The 15,684-nt window shown below is 42.1% G+C and overlaps 1 pseudogene; it reads right to left on the bottom strand.

The window, feature by feature from the left end:
- Window positions 1-3,017: 3,017 nt before the first annotated feature.
- LOC128311576 (60S ribosomal protein L17-like) lies at window positions 3,018-3,802 on the bottom strand (annotated as a pseudogene).
- Window positions 3,803-15,684: the final 11,882 nt, after the last annotated feature.

The raw sequence follows: 15,684 nt of genomic DNA, 5'->3' as shown, positions 1-15,684 counted from the left end.
AATACAACAAAGAAGCATGAATGGGCCAAGGAAACAGGGATGAATAACGTATTTATATAGGTAATAAATAAAATTATTTATGGGATTTAGGCCATCTAGGGCACCATCATCTTGGAAGGTTTGCATTTCTTCTCACGGTTTCCAGGGTTCTGTGGCGTCTGTTGCAGGCAGAGGGTGGAATGTGAGTATTTAAGGGCAAGGCCTGGGAGGGGCTAACATTACTTCTGACAAAACACCCCCCCACCCCCACCGGCCAGTGCCACGTCACATGGCCCCAAGCTAAGCTAAGCAATGTAGCCTTTCCGTAAGGTCAGAAATACAAAAAAGAAATGGGAATTGTTCAACGCAGCACAGCCTTTGCCCTGTAAGTTTATAATCTGATTTCTCGATTTTCAACCTTCTATGATACCTACTGATTTCCTACAATAGAAGACAAAGGTATAAATCACAAACCACTTTCCCCTCAATTACCATGACCTCCAATACTTTCTCTCCTCCCACACTTCCCTTTTCTCTACTCTTCCAAAAACGTTACGTTGCAAATGCTGGATAAATACGTATTTAATACATAAATTGTTACAATGATGTAAGTAGGGTTTATCGATGGACCACAAAGTGTGCTTTGATGTTTTCTTTGTTGTACACACTTCTGTTTTCCCTGGAGTCAGTTAATAATTACTGCCTTTTCTTTTAGTGTAATGTGGACTACTTGCTGATTTATCCCTAAGCTCACAACAAAAGTTTAATTTCCTCTCGGTACTTTCCAACACATCAAGCCAATTACCAGCAACATGTTTTAGAGGGTGAGGAGATAGCCTTTCTGGGATCCTCTGTCTGCCTACTCCAATTTGGACTGGTTTTTCTGTAGGCCTGCACAAGGCCATCCTGAAAACTATCCTTCCCCACCTTCCTGTGAAATCGCCCTACGCCTCCTCCTGTGTTAGAGCCTCTGTCTTCTGCATCCGCTATCTTTTCTCTTGTTTTATTTCCTTATCTTGGTGGATATTTATTTCCTTACCTTATCCTCCAGTAGCTTTCAGAGAAGACGCCTTTAAAGTACATCTTTAGGGAGTGCATATCTGAAAACGTCTTTATTCTCCTTCCCCCCCTCCGTCAGTACACTGGCAAGGGATAGAATTCTAGTTTGGAAATCATTTTCCCTCAGAATTTTGCATGTAATTCTCCACTGTCTCCTGAATTGCTTCTCCTTTTGCTTCTGCAAAGTTGGACGGCGTTCTCATTGTCAATCTGTTCTGTTACCTGTTTTGCTTGTTTGTTTTTGTTTTTTAGCTCTGAGGGTTGTTAGGGTTTTCTCTTTACCTATGGCATTCTGAAATCTCGCACTTAGGTATCAGTGTGGGTAATTTTACATCGACACCACAATACTTGAGCATTCATTTGCAAACTAACATCCTTCACTTGTGCAGATGGACTCTCGTATTTTTATTTTTCTAATTCCCTCACTGTTTTATTGGTTCTTTCTTTCTGTACCTCCTGTTTGTAAGGTATCAGATATCCTAAAGTAATTTTCCAATTTTCTTTTCTCTCCTATTTTCCAGCTCTTTTCCTTTTTGTTCAGTGTCATGGAAAATGACCTCCACTTTGTCTTCCAACATTTCTGCTGGATATTTTTCTTCACTTCGGCTGTCGACATTTCATTTCCAGGGGCTCTTTGTTAGGCTCTGAACTATAAAAATGGCATCCTGTCCTTGTTGTACGGAAGCCAATCTTCTCATATGCTGCTGAGGATGTTTAAAAAGGTGTTTAAAAAGTCTTCCTATGTTCCCCACTTTGTAACCATTTGTTTTGGTCTGTGTCTTTTATGCTTGAGGCTTCCCTCAAATGCTAGGAATTCTTGGCTGATGTTTATATATACACGATACAGGCACTCAGATGTTGGCCGATAGCTCTACATTTAGGGGTGGGGGTGGGCCGATTGGGCACATTTTCTCTTAGATTTTAGTAGTTCTGCCTGGTACATCAACAGTGACTTTCCAGCCATATATTCACAGCATAATCACGTAGGGAGCTTTAAAACTCATAATTCACAAGGTGTTATCTTCAGATATGCTGATTTCATTTCTTCGCAGGGAAGCCTGGGTATTAGGATTTTTCTAAAGCTCCCCAGATGATTCTAATATGCAGTCAAGGTTGAGAGTCACTGTGAGAGAAAGTTCTGGTTCAGCCTCGCCAGAGTATACCTCCTGTGTCCTAGGGGTCCCGGCTTCATGGAGTATGGAGGGGACCTAGCTCTCTATACAGCCATTACATACCCTTTCCTTTTCAGTCCTACCTGTACCTATGCCTTAATTAGTACTTTGAGCCTGTAATCTCAGAACCTTTCTGGACTTCTGTAGCATCCATCAGTTAGTTTCTGGATCGTGCTGTCCACACTGTGTGAATTTAGCTTTCTCGAGTCTTCTCAGCCAGTTAATACGCACCACCTTCCTTCCACCTTCTGGCACTTGGTTGTGATGCTTCATCCTTTTGTTCTTGTGGAACATGCCATTTGCTTCTCTTCACTGCCATCTCACTGTTGTTTCGGGAGGGAGAAAGGTAAATGTATACGGTACATATGCTTAGGTGAATTCGTCACCTTCCTCACCTCACCAATTCTTACTCATGCTTCAGATTTCTACTTTTCCTTCCTCGGACAAGCCCTTCCTGGCTGAGCCATCCAAGTTTGCTTTCGACAGCGTCGCCTGTCACCTCTCACAACATCGGTCTTCCATCAAGGAGGTTTTGGGCAAGATCTAGGAGTTCCAGCAGATTCCCTTGCCAGAATTCCCTGAATGGCAAAGGGAAAATAATACAATGAGGACCCCAACGATCAAGGATGGGTGTGTCCAGCAAAAACACCTGATTTGAATCATTTCAGCTGTGAGATATGTGCTTTTATTGTTTCCTAGATGTTCTACAAAGGGTTCTACACGGTTCGACTCGTGCCGTGTGCATGAGTGTTGTATGCTTACAATTTCTTTTTTTCTGTTTTTACTTTTATTTGTTTTATGCAGAGTTTATTCTCTGGCCATCAGTTTTTATTTCTTCAGTGTCTTCTGGGATATCGTTTTCTTCTGTGCAACCTCCTCTTCTGGATTAGGAACAATCTGCTCTGTTTCAGTAGGGATCATACCGGGGTGGCAGGGAGAGCTCATGAGTGGGTTACTCCAACCATGAACCCTGTAAGTTCTATGCCACATCTTGGGGGCTTTATTCACCTGGATGTGCTCAGTGACCAGAGAATCTACATCTAACCCCTGAAGTTAAGCATTACCCTCTGCGTTTTTATTTATTTATTTATTTTCAGAGACACAGAGAGAGAAAGAGAGAGTGCACGCACGCACAGGTGCGTGTGAGCGAGCAGGGGAGTGGCAGAGAGAGGGACTGAGAATCCCAAGCAGGCTCCACGGTGACTATGGAACCCCACTCAGGGCTATGAACCCGCGAGAGCAAGACCTGAGGCAAAATCGAGAGTCGGTCACTTAACCGACTGAGCCCCCCAGGCGTCCCCGCTCTCTGCATTCAGCAGAAAAATTCAGCACTCTTTTGGGGCCAGTGACCGTGCGTCCAGCCCCCCGTGTTGGACCTGGCCACACCTACCAACTTCACCCGTGTAGGGACAGAATGGCATACACTGCTTCCACAAGGTGACATCTTTCAGATACTTGGTGGTTTTTCAGATATGCATACCCTTGATGGGCTGGGCAGTTTCACGTGTGCTCTTAAAGTGAACATGAAGACTTGAGCCTCTTGATTTGCATGATTTCGTAGGGTTTTCTGGCTCAAGTGAACAGTAAACCATTTTCAGAGATCACCTCAGGCCGCTCACAAGAAGAGCTACACTTACGATTTCTAAGGATAGGATTTTTGTATAGTTCTTGATTTAAAACAAAACAACAACAAAAAAAAACCCAAACTTTTAAACTACATTTTGGAATAGACAATGCAAAGATACAAAACAGTATAACGCGGAAAGCTTTTCTGTCTCTAACCACTCAGTTCCCCTAGAGTCAACAAGATCCATTTCTCCCAGAAACGTGTAAACTTACAAATGTTATACTTCTTAAACACACGTTGCAGCCTATGACACACACCCGTGTGTGCTTTACTTTTTACACTTTACAATATATCTTAGAAGTCATCCCACACTCTTTCACATAGAGTTGATTCATTTTTTTCTAATGGTGGCACAATATTTCCCTGGGTGGATATATCAGAATTTCCTCAGCTGTTCCCTTATTAATAGGTACATGTGAAAACTTCTTTAATAACCTAGTTTTATTTGTACGACATAATGATTTAACATATATTGCAAAATGATTAGTAAATCAAGTTACCGTCCATCACCACACATAGTTAAAATCATGTTTTCTTGCGATGGGAACTTTTAAGATCTACTCCTTTAGCAACTTTCCAATTTGCAATTCAGTGTTATTAACTACAGTCACCATGCTGTACGTCCCCAGGACTTATTTACTTTATAACTGTACGTTTGTACCTTTGACCCCCTTCACCCATTTTGTCCCCTACTCCTCCTATTCCCCACTCCCAGTCTGGAAACCACCAATCTGTTCTGTCTTTTTTTAGATTTCACATGTAGGTGAGATCATACAGTACGTGTCTTTCTCTGTTTGACCTATTTCACTTTGCATAATGCCCTCAAGGTCCATCCGTGTTGTCACAAACACACATATGAAAATTCTGTTTTCAATACTGCTATTACGAATGGCATGGTAATAATAAAGCAGTATAGACAATTCGTGCTTTTCATTAATCTCATTTAATGTCTAACTGATCTTATAAAAGGTAAAATGATGTTCTTTAAAAAAAAAATCACTACGGCTACAACATGGTGAACAGACTATGGGAGATAAGGGCGTAAGGAGAGAAATGAGTTAGGAGGCTCCTGCACTAGTCCAGGTGACAGAATGAAGGCAGCTGGTCTTAGAGTGACAGCAGAGGGGCCAAGTTGGACATTTTTTATTTTATACAAATAGGTAAACTTGCCATCAAGGGCATTGGATATGCAAAACTAGAGTTAACAAGTAAAATGTGTGTTGGAAACTTGTATTTGGAAGCTATCGGCAAAGAGATGGAAAGTGACCCTGGGCACTGGACAGGATCACTAATGGTGAGAACATGGGGTGAGATGGGTAAGGTTCAAACAGTAGGCTCAGAGAAAGGACATTTGTACTATGGGAGCAGAGAATAAATTATCTAAGGAGGATAGAAGGGAATATTCAGAGAAGTGGGGATAAAATCAGGAGGATATATTATCATGATATCCAAGGAAATGGTGCTTTGAAAGGGAGGAAATCACCAACATTTTTTTTTAATTTCCAAAAAAAATACCAAGAGAAAGACCTCTCCTGTACTTTATTCAAGACCTTCACAGCGCACTTAACTTTCCCTTTCGTATCACTTTTCTTTTTGGTTTCTAACTCTAATTTAAACACGTGATTCTTTAGGTAATTCTGTCTCTCCCCTAGAATGTAAACTCTGTGAAGGCAACAAAAATGACCGTGTCGTTCACCAGCACCAAGCTGATGACGAACGTGTTTGATGAGCGTTTGTCACCAGCACATTGCAAAGAGCTTGGCAAACGCCAGGTGGTGAAACATTAACGGAAGAAGTGATAGACAAAAATGAGGCAGAAAAAAGGTCAGCGGGTGGAATAACTGAAGTTATTCCAATGGTTCAGTCCAATAACTGAAGGTAACCAATGGTTACCCCACCGGAAGGATTCTCACAGAGAGACTGGGATGGCAGCGAGATGGGATAGGTGGAGGAGAATGTGAGAGATGAGTGCATGGCAAGCAAGTGTAGACTACTCTACTGAAGAATTTGGCTGTGAAGGAGGAGAGAGGTGGGGCAGGAACTGGAAAGCAAAGGAGAACCAAAGGAGGCAGAATGGTATCTTCACCATCAAAACAAAATTTTCACTGTGATATATCAATTCATATAGCTACCTGTCCTGTCCCGGAAATAATCTTTTTCTCTTAGAACGTAGGAAGAGCCTGGGGCACCTGGGTGGCTCAGTTGGCTAAGCACCCATCTTCAGTTCAGGTCATGATCTCGCTGTTTGTGGGTTCGAACCCCATCGGGATCTGTGCTGACAGCTCAGAGCCTGGAGCCTGCTCCAGATTCTGTGTCTCCCTATCTCTCTACCCCTGTCCCGCTCACGCTCTGTCTCTCTCTGTCAAAAATAAATAAACATTAAAAAATTGAACAAAAAAGTAGGAAGAATCTGATTCTTATGTTAGTACCGGAAATTCTGCAACCTGAGCATCTCCTTTGTGCCCTTTGTAACAATTAAAATGGTACATGACACTGATGACCGTGAATTTGCATCCTTTCCCAGCGGAGACAATGCAATTAGCTGTAGGCAGATGTTAGAGGGTCTGGGACAGTATTCGTGTAGCTCTCTCTGGAGGGGTATATTCAATAACCTGGGGTGCTGCCATTTCCTTCCTCTCTCCTATAATTTAACCACCTAAAAGGCCCAAATGCTTTTTTTTTTACTGGTGATGGAGAGACCGTAAATGAATATATTTGAGATCATTTTAAATTCTCTAATAATATTATAGCATTAAAAGACCTCACTTGAATCTTGAGTAAATGTAAAGGTAATTGATGACATTTATGTAAATAGTTTCCTTGAGTATCAGGCTCCAGTCAGGACTGCAAGTATACTCAAAAGGAAAGGGGACGGTCTCAGAGTTACCTTCTCTTTCTGTTGGAATATGTTACTAATTTTGCTTTTTTTTTTAAAAAAAATTTGTGTATGTTTTCTTAATTTATTTTGAGACAGACGGAAAATGTCAGCAGGGGAGGGGCAGAGAGAGAGGGAGACAGAGAATCCGAAGCAGGCTCCAGGCTCTGAGCTGTCAGCACGGAGCCCGACGCGGGGCTCAAACTCAAGAACCACGAGATCATGACCTGAGCCGAAGTCAGACGCTTAACCGACTGAGCCACCCAGGCGCCCGGGAATACCTTACTAATTTTGAAGCTAAAGTAAGTTTGTGTGCTTTGATTACCTGGGTTGTTAAGCATCCCGTATGAAACAAGAGTGCAGGAAATTATCGCTAGAACTGTATGAATACCTGAACAGAGTTAACACCTCATCACTGTGAGGTCTGTGCCTGCACTAGCTTTAAATTTAGCAGCTAGGAGCCAACTGCAGTAATCTCTGACCTGTTTAGAATGAACTGGATTCTGCCTTTGAGGATCATGAGAATTTTATATTCCAATAAAGTGAATCATCTTTAACTTTTTCTTGAGTTCATTCACCTCTGCCACTTTTTCAAAGGATATATTCTTCAAACATTTTCCTCTGCAATTAATCATGACTAGCAAACTCTAAGCTGAATGGAATAATGGCTATCTGCTCAGGCTGGTTTCAAATTCACTCAAATTATTTTCTGAATTGCTTATGTATCCTGTCAGCCATGACTGGTCCCTTTCAGATACTATTATTATTATACTTTCTGCTTTCAGGAGATGGAGATATTAAAGCCACAGACACCATTAGAACAATTTTAGCAAACATATTCAACCATCGTTCCCAGATGTGCCAACAATGAATCTGAATTTTATCATTTTATTTCTTTCCTCGGCTTTTTCTGATGTCTGCTTCAAAGACTTGGAGATTAGGCTACGTGTCACCCGGGCGTCCTTGAATGAGTTATTCTAATGAACCGTGTTCTCTAAAAATGAGAGATAATAGTATCGAGCTCATGGAATTTTGAAATGACAAAATGTGTCCAAAATAATTAGAACTTGGCTCCTGAAAAGTATCAAGCATTTCATAAACATTTAGCTGAAGATGGATTATTTCCTGGAAAATAACAAACATGTGTTTAACTGTATTACTGATCCTAAAATAATATACGCTCACTGTGGAAAACGTGATAAACAAAACATACAAATCAAGACCGTCTGTAGCACCACCAGACAGATAGAATCATGACTAACACACGGGTGTGTTAAGTGGAAAGAAAGTAGGTGAAGTCCTGAGCCCTACAGCCTAGCACTGAAGTGGTCAAAACGCAACTATATTGTAGTCAGATATACGTAATTGGTACAAAACTTTGCAATACGGTGATATTGCAATAACGGTGCAATAAGGTGATAAAAGATTGCCCTTCAGAATATCTACATTTTATCTCTACGTATATTTATCTAAAAGAACATCTACATCGTCAGGGATACTATGGTTGTAAGTGGCAGGCAAATCTTTCGGTGGACACTGAAGATTTCCTTCTAGAAGGAGGACTGATTGCTTCATCTCACATCACGGGGTACTGTCACAGCCTGGTGCAAGGCGACTGGGGGTCAACATCTGAGGAGCAGGCATATTCTCCTCTCGTCTGTTCTTGACAACTCCGAGAAATGAAAAGTCTATCTCACTGTAGTGTTTTTGTCTAACAGGATGGGGAGGGTAGTATAAGGAGTGTAACTGCCGGGTACCGCGACCTTGCCGTGGGAGAAAGGGAAGCGAGTCTCTACACTGTAGGCAGTGCTATTTCCTACATCCGGTGGGCTTGCTGTGACCCATACGAATTACACAGGCTCCGAACTGTGCGTAGGAACCTTGAGGCTCAGCCTTGGTTTGGGGGCACCAGACTCGCGACATCAATCATTTGAGTCTCTGGAGACACCTGCCACTCACCCTGTTGTGTGATCTCAGGCAGGTTACCCTACCTCTCTGAGCTGCAATTTCCTTAAATCAAGACTCTTGCTTGCAAGCGACGGCAATTTAATGTAAAGTTGGGTAAATAAAAAGGAAATGTATTGCCTCTGAGATAATATGAGGATAACTAACATCTGTTGGGAACTCTGTTTGCTGAAGCCTATTCTAACGGTAATTGCTTATTTAATCTGTCCACAGTTTTATACAACAGGTTGTGTCATTATTTCTGTCTTAGAGATAAGGAAACCGAGGCATCAAGGCAGTACCCAAAAATATGCAGTTAGCGAGCATGAGGCTGGGACTCAAATTGATAGCAGATAATAAACAGCTGTTGAATAAATACATGGACCGCCAGAAAGTAACCAGCATAAATAGAGGAGTTGTCTGGAAGTAATAAAACATTTACAAAGCCAAAAGCATCACTTTGTTTCCATCTGATCCACTCAGTTTATTTCTGGTTCGTAGTAACAGCAGGATCCTTATCCTCTCCTATCTTGGTTTCTGGTCACCAGACAAGCCAGTGTACTAAGAGGCTGTATCATTACTGGGATTAACACGTGTAGCGGGTTCTACAGATAAGGAATCAGCAGCTCCATGTCATGTATGAGATGGGAAGCAAAGCAATTATTCAGTTTCAGTGTAACTACCGTTCAAGATGCATTTGGAGCACAAGGCCTTTCAATAATAAGAAAAACACGTGCTGAGTTAAAGACAACCAGGAGGATTTGCCTCTACCTATCAAGAGATCTCTGCATTTCATTCAACTTTTTGTTGAAATTTTTTTATTTATACTATTACTTATTTATACCTATTTATACTTTGCCTTCTTTCAAAACGAATTTGAAGTGTATGAGGCATTTTTTTAAGGTTCCAAGTCTTGTCTAAAAAGGCCACCTTGTGATAAAAAGCTTCTGCACAGCAAAGGAAACAATCCACAAAACTAAAAGGCAACCAATGGAATGGGAGAAGGTATCTGCAAATGACATATTCGATAAAGGGTTAGTATCCAAAATCTGTAAAACACTTACCAAACTCAACACTCAAAAAACAAATAGTCCAGTAAAGAAATGGGCAGATGACATGAATAGACACTTTCCCAAGTAGACATCCCAATGGCTGACAGACACATGAACAGATGCTCAATATCACTCATCACCAGGGAAATACAAATCAAAGCCACACTGAGATACCACCTCACACCTGTCAGATGACAGTTCTTTTTTTCACTACTAGGTATTTACCCAAAGGATACAAAAATACAGATTCGAAGGGGTATATGCGCCCTGATGTTTATAGCAGCATTATCGACAATAGCCAAACTACACGTCCACCGACTGACGAACGGATAAGGAAGATGTCGTGTATACACACAATGGAATATTACTCAGCCAACAAAAAGAATGAAATCCTGCCATTTTCAACGACGTGGATGGAACTAGACTGTATGCTACATGAAATAAGTCAGTCAGAGAAAGACAAATACCATATGATATCACTCATATGTGGAATTTAAGAAACATAACAGATGAACACATGGGAGGGTGGAAAAAAAGAAAAGAGAGAGGGAAGCAAACCATGATAGACTCTTAATGCTAGAGAACAAACTGAGAGTTGCTGGAGGGAGGTGCATGGGGGATGGGTTAGATGGGTGATTGGTATTAAGGTGGGCACTTGTTATGATGAGCGCTGGGTGTTATATATAAGTGATGAATCACTAAATTCTACTCCTGAAACCAATATTACACTATACGTTAACTAGCTACAATTTAAATAAAAGCTTGAAAAAAAAGCCCACCTGGCAGATGCCCCATTTAGAATATAACAGAAAGTTATCATAAAGCCAAGCTAAAATGTGCACACACTGAAAGTATGAAAGAGGTAACAGTAAAAAGCAACCAAGGTAAAAGGAAAAAACTACAGACAAAATTACCACAAGGGATAGACTTCCTTAGCTCAATTATAATAACTAACAACAGTATACAATTCCCTGAGGTTCAATATTGCAATAATTCACTGAATAACTACCGTGTAGTAAATACTTTTCACGTGTCAACAATTCAACAATTTCTTAACGTGTCTTTTAGGCGCCAGGCTCAGTTCTAGGAGCCAGGGATACAAGAACGTAAAATAGCTTCTCCTCATAGAGCTTACGTTTTAGCAGGGGGTGCACAAAACAAGGAAGAAGGTGGGATATTCAGTATGTTAGACAGCAGTAAGGCTCACATTAGTTGTAAGAAGTGAGTTATTATCTCACATTTCACAAGAGGAACATACGAACTAGGTTAGCTGTAATTTCTCGCTGCCAATTTTATTTCCAATCAATAGTATTTTGACATTTACACACTATTCCTGAAACAATTCCTTGCAGCTTAAACGGGAGATAGACTTATTTATATTGGAAATGTCACCTATACAGCATTCAATAGGATTTTTCCCCCCAAGGGGCACTGAGAGCTAATTAACTAATTAAGCATAGTTCACTGAATAGTAAACCGGGACCTTGTATCTTTTTCAGTATTTCACCTTGATCTAACAACACTATTGACCCTCAAAGTCCGGAAAGTGCAGCACTCAAATGAAACAACTGCTAGACTTTTTCTTGTAAAGTCTAGAAGGTTCGGTACCTTTTTTTATTTTTTCAAACATGCTGTGGTTCATCTAGGTTTAATTATTTGACTGAAGAAAAAAACACTCTACACACAGGTCATAATGTTACCTTAAAGGGTACTTAAGACCTCAAAGTATTTCCCCAAACTGTCTTTATGTTGCCACAACGGCGAATCCTGCTGCTTACCCAACCAACGTCCATTCCCATCCCCAATGTCCCTTGATGGCAAAGCACAATTTACATACTAGAGGCTGACAGAGGCCCATGAAGGCAATTTACCCACCATGGACCACACAGTCTGAGTCTTAACCTCTGTTCCTTCTCACGTTGCCTACATTCTAGCCATAATGGAACTTCTGAGCTTCCCGAGATATGTCATGTTCCTTCATGTTCCTTCGTGTTCACATGCTGTTCCCTCTACATGGAACATGTTTCTTCCACATCTTAACTTGGCTAAACCCTTAAACCATGTTCAACCCAGCTTGGGACCTCAGTACTTCAGGCTGGGATGGGTGGTTTTAGCATGTGTTTCTACAGCCCCCAGGGCATAACCTGCTTCTAGCATGTAATTTGTTTCATAAACATGCACGTGATACTCATTCTGTGCCAGGCACCGTGCTAAGGGCTTTACAACTATTCTCTTAATCCTCCTGGCAACCCTGTGACATACATCTACGATCATCACACTGTTTCATCACCACTGGCAAGGTTGTTGATCTTCTCCGTTCTACTACGAGGACTGGGTTATGTTACGGCCAGTCACCTGCGAGCCTAGTACAGGGCCTGGCACACAGTAAGGATTCAACATGGGCTTGCTGAATGAATGTATTTGTTTATCGGCTCTATAAGAAGTCATCCAGAGTTAAGGTAAGTTTAGACGGTACCAGAGTAGAGGACCACAAGAGAGCTCGCATACGTGTTTCTGAGGGCAAGACGAAGACAGAGTAGGATCTGCACCAGAAGACCTTTGTAACCAGGAGGCCCCCAAAGGGCAACACGAAGGACAACAGGGAGCAGCGAACAAGAACAACGGAAGGAACACAAGCCTCACCTCCTTCACGGTTTTGGCCGGCATCGTCTCTGAGGACAAGGCTAAATGACCCAAGGCCAGGGAGTTCGATTTCCTAGGTTGCCAGGGAATCCAGAGACCTTCAGTCTGTAACAAACAGAGAATTATTAGGTTGAGGAAACCAGACCCCACTTGGACCCTTTGGTGGGATGACGGCTAACTTGCCGGAAAGCTACAAGTCCTCTGGACCACGAAAGACTTCGGAGGGGACAACACGCCACCTCCCCCACCAGCTGGTTTCAGAGTTTGTTCTTACTTGTAGATAACTTAGGTTTCTGAGGAATTTTGGAGCTAATGTTTATAGAGGCTTTTGTTTTTGTTTTTGTTTTAGAGTTTGAGAGAAAGAGAAAGCGTGTGCAAGTGGGGAGAGGGCAGCGAGAGAGGGAGAGAATCCCAAGCGGGCGCTGGGCGCTGGGACTCTATCTCACCAACTGGGAGATTATGACCTGAGCGGAAATCAAGAGCCGGATGCCTAACCCACTGAGCCACCCAGGTGCCCCAGAGGTAATTTTTACAATATTTTTTTGTAGAGATGGAAAACAACTGATCAAAATGTTCAGTGAATTCTCCCTATCTGCAGAGGATATTTTCTTAAATTCTTACAATACAGAAGACCTCTGATCACTCACCCTATACATTAAGAGTAGCTGGTGCCTGGGGGCGCCTGGGTGGCTCAGTCGGTTAAGCGTCCCACTTTGCCTCAGGTCATGATCTCCCGGTCCAGTGAGTTTGAGCCCCGCGTCGGGCTCTGTGCTGACAGCTCAGAGCCTGGAGCCTGCTTGGGATTCTGCGTCTCCCTCTCTCTCTGCCCCTCCCCTGCTCATACTCTGTGTCTCTCTGTCTCAAAAATAAATAAAAACATTAAAAAAAATAAAGAAAAAATAAAAAGAGTAACTGGTGCCTGGGGAGCTCAATCAGGTTGGCGTCTGACTTAGGCTCAGGACGTGATGTCACGGTTCGTGAGTTCGAACCCCATGTCAGGCTTTGTGCTGTTAGCGTGGAGCCTGCTTCAGATTCTGTCTCCCTCTCTCTCTGCCTCTCCCTTGCTAGCTCTCTCTCTCTCAAAAAGAAATAAACATTACAAAAATTTAAAAAATGCATAGCTAACATTTATTTTTAGTCGGGTACAGCATTTCACATGGAAAAAAAAATCTCATTTAATCCTCACATGATGGTGAGTTAGGTATCATTATTAACCTAATTTTGTTGATATGAAAACTCAGTATCAGAGAAGGTGAGCAACTTGCACAATTTGCCAAGTGAATACGAGATTAATTTCCCCCTAATTCTTACCCCCCTCCCCTCAATAAAGACAGAATCATTGATTAGGGTTAAGTCTGGGACTAGCTCTGGGAATTTCAGTATTAAAAACGATAATTTGTGAATCCCAATCCCAGATAAACTCTTGTGTAATAAAATTTCCTCTCACGAAGACGGGGGATTCATTAGTTTTGTTTGTTCGTTGGTTTGTTTGTACATTTTAGCAGCCTCTCCAGACGTGGTCTATCCAGGCACTTCAATGTTTGCATTTTACATGTGGGTAAGCTAGAGGTATTTTAAGAGCACTTATCCTTGGAAATTCAAATCAAAAGCACAAGGAGATACCACTTGACATCCATTAGGGTGGCTACGATAAAAACAGTACATAATACCAAGTGCTGGTGTAGCCAATGTGAAGAAAAGTTTGGGCGACACTCAAACATTTAAGCAGAGAGTTACCCTATGACTTATCAGTTCAACTTCCAGGTAGACATAACGAGAGGAATTTAAAATACCTGTGTACACAAGAAACTCATCACAGTATTATTCCTAAGAGTCGAAGGGTGGAAACAACCAAACTGACCTCCGACTCGCCAACAGATCAACAAAATGGGGCACGTCCATCCAACAGATTATCATTCAGCTATGAAAACAAACCAAGCACTGATGCACGCTACAACCAATGAATAAACTTTGAAGATACTGTGGTAAATGGAAGAAGAAACGAGTGTCACAATAGACCGCATATGGCATGATTCCATTTATGAGGAATGTTCTGAAGAGGCAAATCTACGCAGATGAAAAAGGGATTAGTGCTTGCCCAGGAATGGAGGGATGGGGAAATGGTAGCAGACTACTGAAGGGTATGGGGTTTCTTTTCGGGGTGATGGAAGCGTTTAGAAGTTGATTCTCATAACGCAGGCACAACTCTGTAGATATATTAAAGCCACGGAACTGTGCGGTTTAAGTGAGCGAATTTACAGGGGCGCCTGGGTGACTCAGTCAGTTGAGTGTCTGCCTTCAGCTCAGGTCATGGGCTCGCTGTTTGTGGGTTCGGACCCTGCATCGGGCTCTGGGCTGACCTCGTGGACCCTGGAGCCTGCTTTGGAGTCTCTGTCTCCCTCTCTCTCTGCCTCTCTCACTCCCTCTCTCTCAAAAACGAATAAACATGGAAAACATTTAAAAAAATAAATGAGTGAATTTATGGGATGTCAATAAAACTGTTTTTTAAAAAAGTGTTTATTCACCTTCACTCCCAACAAAACTTAGGAACACTCGGTCATCTGATAGAGTACACGGCAACGATACAAGGGTTTAGTTGTATTGTTTTACTCAGTGTACCGCTCACCTCAGTTAGTTGTTTGGCATGAAGCAGAACAAGAAAAGGAATTCTCAATGCGAGGTGGGGGGCAGAAAGCATCACCCCTTTCGGCAGAAACACAGATGGCTGATCTGTCCATTACACTAGGAAGGGACTAGAGGGCGTTATGCCAAGCGCAATAAGCAGTCGGAGAAAGACAGATACCATACGACTTCACTCATACGGGGACTTTCAGAAACACCACAGATGAACATAGGGGAAAGGAAGGAAGAAGAAGACAGTAACAGAAAAGGAGGCAAACCATAAAAGACGCTCAAATACAGAGAACAAACCGAGGGTCGCTGGAGGGGAGGGCGGTGGGGGGAGGGGCAGAATGGGTGATGGACATTAAGGAGGGCACTTACTGGGATGAGCACTGGGTGTTATGTGTGAGTGGGGAGTCACTAAACTCTACTCCTAAAACCAAGACTGCACTGTATGTTAACTAACTTGAATTTAAGTAAAATTTAAAAAAAAAAAGAAAACAACTCACACAAAGACGAACACGCTGGGAAATGTTCTTTCTTCCATCCTTCTGTTCATGAGACGGCCCCATGCCGTGGACTCTAAAGCTTAGAAGCCTTAAAGCATTTTTCCTTGACCCAATGGCAGCAAAGTAATAAGTAATGGCAAGAAATGATTTTTGAGGAGGAAACTTCATCTCCAGGGAACTGGATCACACAACTGGCCTGACA

Source organism: Acinonyx jubatus, chromosome X (genome assembly GCF_027475565.1).
Source record: "Acinonyx jubatus isolate Ajub_Pintada_27869175 chromosome X, VMU_Ajub_asm_v1.0, whole genome shotgun sequence".
Taxonomy (NCBI): domain Eukaryota; kingdom Metazoa; phylum Chordata; class Mammalia; order Carnivora; family Felidae; genus Acinonyx; species Acinonyx jubatus.
Note: the sequence above shows the minus strand (reverse complement) of the source record. Positions and strands in the feature narration are given on the sequence as shown.